This window comes from Patiria miniata, unplaced genomic scaffold, assembly GCF_015706575.1.
Source record: "Patiria miniata isolate m_02_andy unplaced genomic scaffold, ASM1570657v1 HiC_scaffold_27, whole genome shotgun sequence".
In the NCBI taxonomy this organism is placed as follows: domain Eukaryota; kingdom Metazoa; phylum Echinodermata; class Asteroidea; order Valvatida; family Asterinidae; genus Patiria; species Patiria miniata.
In genome coordinates this window covers 4,138,506-4,146,678 of record NW_024037066.1, presented here as the reverse complement: position 1 = coordinate 4,146,678, position 8,173 = coordinate 4,138,506, and positions in this window count along the sequence as shown.

Below are 8,173 nucleotides of genomic sequence, written 5' to 3'. Positions count from 1 at the left end.
GTCTAATTTTATTATTTGTTTAGGGTAAAAAAAAATTCTGTTTATTTAAAACACTGACAAGATTGCCTCAGGATACATGTTTTACATGTATGTACATTCTTGTTTATAAGACACTTAAGAAAAATCATGCGGGCTTGTTAAAATTAAGAGTCTGTTTCAGTAGCCCGGCTGGAAAAATGTTAAGGGCGAATTTCTTTCTGAAGAAAACCTTTTCGTTTTTACTGTACCTTATAGGCCTAAAGCCCCGACAATGAAAAAAAATAATGGGATAAAGAAAAACAAAAAGTTATGTGGTGTTGACCAAGCATTCAGGGGTCGCGATTGGTTACCGACTCCCATATAGGGCTCTTCCTGGGTCTCGGATTCCCCGGCCCACCACACCTCCTTCCCTATCCATCCATGTAACCCCGGAGGGCCAAGCACCGTCAAGGGAGGAAACGAGGCGACACCCTATGCCTTGCTGCCGAGACAGCAAAAGAGCCCCGTACCTATGAGTAGATGCATAACCTGGACTTCGCAGACAGTCCCAGCCGGCTACTTAACTGATTGAGCTAAGGTCGGTTGGTATTTGACGACGGGAAATTAAGACTCTTAAAGTAATTGACTGAGCGCGTGTATTGAAAACCAAAAAATGCACCGCGGTCCGTTTCGAACGCCGGACCCCGTGGTCTGTGGACGATGACCCTAACCACTAGGCCGCTATATCATACAGTTTCCGAACCACTGAGTCTTAGTTATAGTTGGAAACACTTGGAGGATTGTTAGCACAATCTGCGCTTTGTCTTCATACATGCATGGCAAAACAACATCTAAACTCCCGTAACAAATGACTTTTAAACGAACCTGTTTCATGAACACGCACTTTTGCTGAAATGATGTATTTGAATACGGTACATTAGCCGTATTTGTTCGCAATGTATCGGTCTATTTCCAATACCCAATTATCTTTTCAACCCATTAATTTTGTTTCTTGGAATTTCGATATACATCACTGTACGCGGCAAGTTATTCATCTCCATCCTCCATTTACTGCTTCTTTTGCTTTAAACTGCGAGGGAACCGAGTTACAGTACTCTCACTGATTTCTGAAGAATATGTTTACGAATCTTTTTTGCTGAATGTGTAACTTGATTTAATGAAACTATAGTTTTCATAATTATCTTCATAGTTTCATGTCTTCCGCAACAGCATACAATGACTTACTTTTATATATACATGTACCAAAACATGGATATGATGACCTTTTTATTTTCTGAAACAAAATTTCCCCCATTTTTTTCGCAGCTTTGTGTAATAGGTAGTTGATAAACTCAAGATTTATAAAGTGGAATACTTGCATTTGAACTTGCTGGAATTTTACTCACTGAGAAAAAAAATCGGTTGAAACCTAGGCTCTGTCGACCAAGATGCCACAGTCAAAACTAATAAGGACATGCACACACAACGGCGGGTCCGGGGGGGGGGCAACGGGGGCCATGCCCCTCTCAAAAAAGAAATCACCATTCCTTTATCTTTGTTTTTTGGTTTTTTTGGAAGTGTGACGTCGCAAAAAACATTATAATTGCGCCACCATATTATGCACCGGCATGAAGAGTCCAGGGGCGGAAAATTTTGGGACCACTTTTTCGGGGAACATTTTTTTTAAAATAATTACTGGTATGTTCTGGATTTGGCCTTGTATGTACATGGGCGCGAGACCAGTGCCGGTACTGAGCGGTCGTGCGACGTGAAACGAATTGCTGATAGCGAGAACAGAAACAAGAAAAGATTGAGAGAGGGGTGGTTCCTCCATCGAGAGTGAAGTTGAATAGGCAATTCGGCGTAACAATGAACGCGCTGAAAAAAATTACGTAACAGAGTGCGCTGTCAAAAGCGTAACGGCCGATATTGATGAGGCGTGTTTGAATTACTTGGTACTGTTGCGATTGGAAAGAACTCTATAATCGAGTACATTGTTCAATGACAATTATATGTGGTGATACTCTCAGTCAATTGAGGGCACTATTTCAGTTTAACGGTCAAGCCTACGCAGGTTTGGTTTGGGGGTTGAACGTACGAAAAGTAGTTCGCGCATATAATGTTAATTGACTCACTGTTAATTATGTGTGTGAATGTTGAAATTAAAATAGATAAAGGGATTCTTTGCTGTCGTGATTAGAAAGAATGGTAAATGATTACATAATAATTGTACAGTGTGCAATGACGATCGGGTTGCGTGATTACTTTTAGTTGATTGAGGGCGCTATTCAAGTTTAACGGTCATACCTACGCGCAGTTTGTTTTGGGAGTTCAACGTACGAAAAGTAGTCCGCTCAGAATTCGCTGTTTTGGTGACGTAGTTCACCGAAACAGCTCTTGTTAACTGCATGTGTTTCATGGTAGGATTTAAAAATAGGAACCACTGCATTTCTTTGATCCTTTTTTCTCTTAACCGCTCTTATTTAGGTAGTCTGAGTATCAGCCGTTATCCAAGGAGTCGGACTCCTGACTAATGTCTGATATCAAAGCATGTAGATTTATTTGTGCGATCTCGCGCATCAGCCAATCGGAGTCGACTTTACTATCGCAACGTCATACTCATTTCATTCCCAAATCAGGACTACATTTTCGAACGCAGTGGTTTGCAGGCCTTATGTTTTGTAATACAACAGCGTCAGTCCCGCGTAATATAACACAGAGCGCATGGCCACAGCCTTTGTTGCTGTGTCTAGGTTTTCGTTAAATATTCGTGAAATATGACACGACGACCTCGATAGTGAAAGCGCCCGCGGATTGGTCAAAATCTAGAGGTCAAGATACGTTTGTCTTGTACAATTAGTCAGCGAATCTGCTCAAATATTATAAACCGTGGGTTTGCAAGACAATACGCACATCTCTAGGGGCGCAGGCGCAACTGCAATTTCTAAAGGTCAGATTATTATTCGCTCGTACCTCGGCCCTGCAAACAGGGCGCTGGGAAGGGCAGATGAGCTTCACAAAATCTTGTGAAGGAAGTGGGGATGGCATTCTGGGTAATTTATCATGACCTATGTATAAAGCATCTGGCTGCAGCTGTAGACCGCGGTTAGCCAATGCGCGCAAATACTATCCGAAAAGTTTGCCCTAGAAATGCATACACACCATTGCGGACCATGTGGACAAAATTTTGAGCGTTGAATCATACGCATTTCGTCGACCCTTCGTGAACTCGAAACGGAGCCTCAGCAATAACTGGCGGGAGTTGAAAATTTACAAAACAGATAAGTTTTACAGATTTTCCTATATTATTATGCTTTTTCAACCAAAAAAGGGCGCCGCATAAAATGAATAGGAATAACAGAGTGGTGAATGACTCAGTTTCAAACCTTGCAGGGTCGTGGTCGCGAGGACTTGCAGGTCACAGGTCACGCAAAATATATCCAATCAGAGCGTTAATTCGTCAGCCCTTCCCAGTGTCCTGTTTGCAGGGCGGGGGTACGAGCGAAAGATTATTATTGCTTTCAACCGACCCTAGGCGCAAAACTATAGTACGTGAAATTAAAAAGAACTGGTGGTGGGATGCATTGCTGTAGTGATTTGAAAAAAAATCGTGCGTGATTGGATACTGAACTTTAAAGATAGACATGATTAAAGATGCATAAAGGGGTTATCTGATGTGATTTGAAACAACCGTATGTGATTATGTGCTTATTTTCAGCCAATTGAGGGCGCTACTCAAGTTTAACGGTCAAGCTTACGCAGGTGTACTTTTGGGGTTAAAGGTACGAAAAGTAGTTCGTCAAGTGCGTTCATACACAGGCGCGGATCCAGGGGAGGGCCGCGGGGGCACGTGCCCCCCGTCAAATTTGAGTCAAAAAAAAAAGGAATAGAAGGGGGAAAAAAGAGGGGAGGTGAGGGAAGGAGGAGGGAACCTCCTTACAAAAATACCGACGCCGATATTAAACATGAGCCTGCAAACATTGCGTACTCGACTCGAGAAGCTTCGAAATAAACCACGATCCCATCGTACGTACCCCGTACCGTACTACTAGGTTCGTTTCTTAATTGCCGAACGAGTACGTACGTACGTATGTACGTATTACCCTGCATATACCGTTATTTAATGCGATTCATACGTATATACAGCTTTATGTGCGCGACAAACACACGTTGTGCACTGCTCTTTGGACCACACCATTGGTCAAGGGTGTGTTTTAGTAAAAACAATTTGCCAGCAGTTCCACGCGCTTTTGAATTACAAATTATACTTTTTTCACGGAGTCGAAAACATGTCCTTGTTTTAAATTGACTTCTTCAACGTCACGTCATCATATAATTTTCGTAAAGACTTTATTCGAGAAACGATGTAAAACCCTGAAAAAATTGAAACACCCCTGAAGGTCATGGATCCGTCCATAAAACGTTTTTTAACGAAGAAAGTTGAGATCCAAAAGTTGGGTTTTGACATAACTACGCGTTGCAGAAAATATAAATCTGATAAGTTTGGTACATAAAAGAGATTTGTTTGTCTGAGGACACAAACAATCAGCAGTTATTGCCCAAAGGCAAGTTTTAGCACTCGAGACATGCTCTTGCAAGCTAAACGGAACGCAAGTGTGTTGCTTTTTGAATGGCAAGCGAGATAAATTTGATCGTAGTTCGCCGGTGGCGACGCAGGCCGGCATCCGTGCCGGACCGGGAGGTATACACCTATCCCCGATGTCTATTTCTCAATGTTATCATCAACAATTCTTACTGTAATTTTTTTTTATATAACTAAATGACGAATCCACCTTCAAAATTGTACCCTGTGGAAATTGCAATCATGGCGCCGAGAGACCCGATGTCTATTATAATGTAAAGACCAGACGCAGTGTCTCACACAATTTGTCTTGCTGCACCGCCGATCTGCCGATGGTTTATTTACAAATACATGCACGTGTAATAGGCCCTGTTCTTGAAATTGAAACTGGACTGAATTAAAAGAACATTTCTTTAAAATGTTTGGGCATTTTACATCATGCCAAAAAAGAGGGAGAAACTTGGATGACCGTATGATTAATTTCTGTAGTCATGAGATAAAACTGAGCTGTGAAGTTACAATGCAGGCTAATTGCTCCTCTGTTTTAGTTTGATTAAATTACACTAATTTTAAACTTGAATTCAATTAACATGTTCAAGCGGTTTCTTCTTGTTGATAAACTGAAAATTTCAACTTGAAACAAAATGATTAGAAAGCATCCTTACACCAGTTTACAAACTAAGTTTTACAATTCCTTTTTCAAAAAATATAATGCACGAAGACATGCAGACGAAAATACATGGTATCAAGAGAAGAACAGAAGAAACTGAGAAGGCTTGTAAAAGCAAGATTATATTTTAATCAATGCAAAAATCTTATAATTTTAAAACAATTTACTCAAATAACTCCGGAGAAGAGGGGCCAGGAATTGCCTCAGATTGCACCACAGAGCATCTAGAATCCAAAATTTCCCGGGGCCCTTAAGCGGGCCCCGGACCCCACGCCGAAAGATGATCGCGCTCCGCATTGGGCTTCGGGAAGATGCCCTATACTCATCCTTGAAAAATACAATTCTTTTTCAAAAATAAGCACGGAAATAACTATGCAGACGAAAATGTTTGGTTATACAAGTGAAGAACAGAAGAAACTGAAAAGGCTTGTAAACGCAAGAGTATATTATAAACCAATGAAAAACATCCTTATAAATCTTAAAACGTTTTGCTCAAATAACTCAGGGTAAAAGGGACAAGGAATCCCCTCAGAATACACCACAGAGCATCTAGAATTCTAAATTTTCCGGGGCCCTTAAGCGGGCCCCGGACCCCACGCCGTATACAGGCGTGATCCGCCCTCGCATTAGTCCTCGGAGCAAATGCCACAACACATCGTTGCAACAGTTTACAAAACGAAGTCAATACAATTCCTTTTCAAAAATAAAAAGAAAGAAAGTATATTATAAAGACGTAAAATGGTTTTCGACTTTCAAGCACACAGTAACTTAAAAATTGTAAAAGTAAGAGTATGTTGTAAAAAATCCTTAAAATCTTAAACACTTTTGCTCAACTGATTCAGGGGAAAGGAGCCAGGAATCGCCTCAGATTGCACCACAGAGCATCTAGAATGTAAAATTTTCCGGGGCCCTTATAAGCGGGCCCCGGACCCCACGCCGTAAGGGCTTCGCGCTCCGCGCTCGCATTAGTTCTCGCAGCAAATAATTTTGCTCCAACAGTGTGCCCCCCGTCTAAAAAAAATCCTGGATCCGCGCCTGATACATGCTCACTTTATGAGAGCTTCCCTTTCAACCTCTTTGTTGTTTTGATATAATTGTCTGCCTCTGAATTTAGCTCGTTCGAAGAAGAAAAATGAAGCCGTATAGATCATGCTCAATGATGCCAAGTGCCGTTGTGTGCGTCGCCATAGTTTTTGTTTAGTTTGTAATCACAATAATCCTGCGTAATAGTGGAGCTGCTTAGGCTCATTGTTGTGCCAAAATTGTGCCCAAATTAAGCATGCAGGGCCGAAATGGTTTGCGAATCATTTTAAGAGGTGGACATCGCTTGAATCTTGCCGATTCGGGGGCGGAGCTTGATTCAAACAAAAGGAGGTTCAAGGAAAACTGCTTTAAACAAACATTCAATCTTTTTCCTTGGTTTGAAATAAACTTACGCATGAGTTAAACATTCCGGCATTTTCAAACATCATTTTCCTTCCCATTTGCGGGCGTGGCCTAAATGTGTAAACCGTTGTTGTACTATGAGCGGTTTGAGCCATCAATCATTTTAAAGTTTTTTATCCGACTCTTCCCATTCGTGAGTAGCATTTCATCATGGGGTCAATCTCAATACTTTCATAAAAAAGTTCATCTTCTGTGCGCGACATGTCAAGTTAATTAAACTCTGAATGCGTGACTTTTTACCTTGGTCCCCTGACCCACATGATCCGACCTAGGGCAACTTATGCGCCTATCAAATGTCCCCCCCCCCCCCAACCCGCGCAGCACCAGGTCCGAAGTCGGGATTTTGTCACTTTTTTTCATTACGTAACTTTTTTTGTGAACGCGAAGTCGCCAGTTCAACTTCTCCGCTTTTGTTCCAACATCGCGATACAAAGAGCAAAATGGGGGCACACACTTCTTTGCCTGATCAACCTGTATTTGGACGGTATTCGGGGATGTTGCATTGGAACTTAGATACGGTATTGAAACTAGAATTAACAGAAAAAGCCCCAGCAAGAACACTTTTTCCAAGCCCCTTCTAAATTATTGAACATACTGAAACTGGGCAGGCGGATCATAATCTTCCGCAAGCTTACGATTACTACCTTTTTTTAAACCAAAAATGGATATGATGACCTTTTTTAATTTCTGAAACAAAGATTCCCCAGTTTATCGCAGCTTTGTGTAAAACACGAATCAATGACTTCGATCACATAATTATAGCGAGTTGAAAAATTCAAGATTCATAAAGTGGAATACATGCATTTGGAACTTGCTGGAATTTACTCACTGGGAAAAGATCGGTTTAAAACCAATTGGCTCTGTCAACATACCACAGGTGAATAGAGACATTCATGCGCAACGGCGGATCCAGGGGTGGGCAACTGGGACCCCCCCCCCCCCCAAAAAAAGAAAATCACCAAATCCATTTCATTTTTTAAAGGGACGTCGCAAAAAAAGCAGCCAATGCGTACAGCATTAAAATTGCGCCACCGTGCACCAATGCCATGAACAGTCCTAGTGCCCCTTGGTTTTGATATCAAATTTGGGGCGGAACACTTTGGACCCACTTTTTGGGGGAAAAAAGGTTTGGCCCACCCTAAAACCACTGTGTCCTGGATTTGGCCTAGTACATAGTAGGTGCGAGACAAGCACGGACTGAACGGTCTGTGGCCCATCGCCATTTTGAAAAATGATGCCTGCGCTCCATATTGCAAAATATAGCAGTTTTATGCAAATATCACAGAAATACGAGCTCACACTCCTGCAGAGTACGGCTTCCACCCATCTTTTCTTTTTTGAACATCAAGTTCAATGCCCACAACGATGCTCTAATTGCAAAGAATTTAAGCATATAAATTGTGATTTGGCCAGCATATTATACCTTTTTATGTGAGTCATGTGCCACTAAACCAAACTCATAATAAAATTGTGATATTTAGCCAAGAAACAAAAACAAAATGGGAAAAATGAGGTGT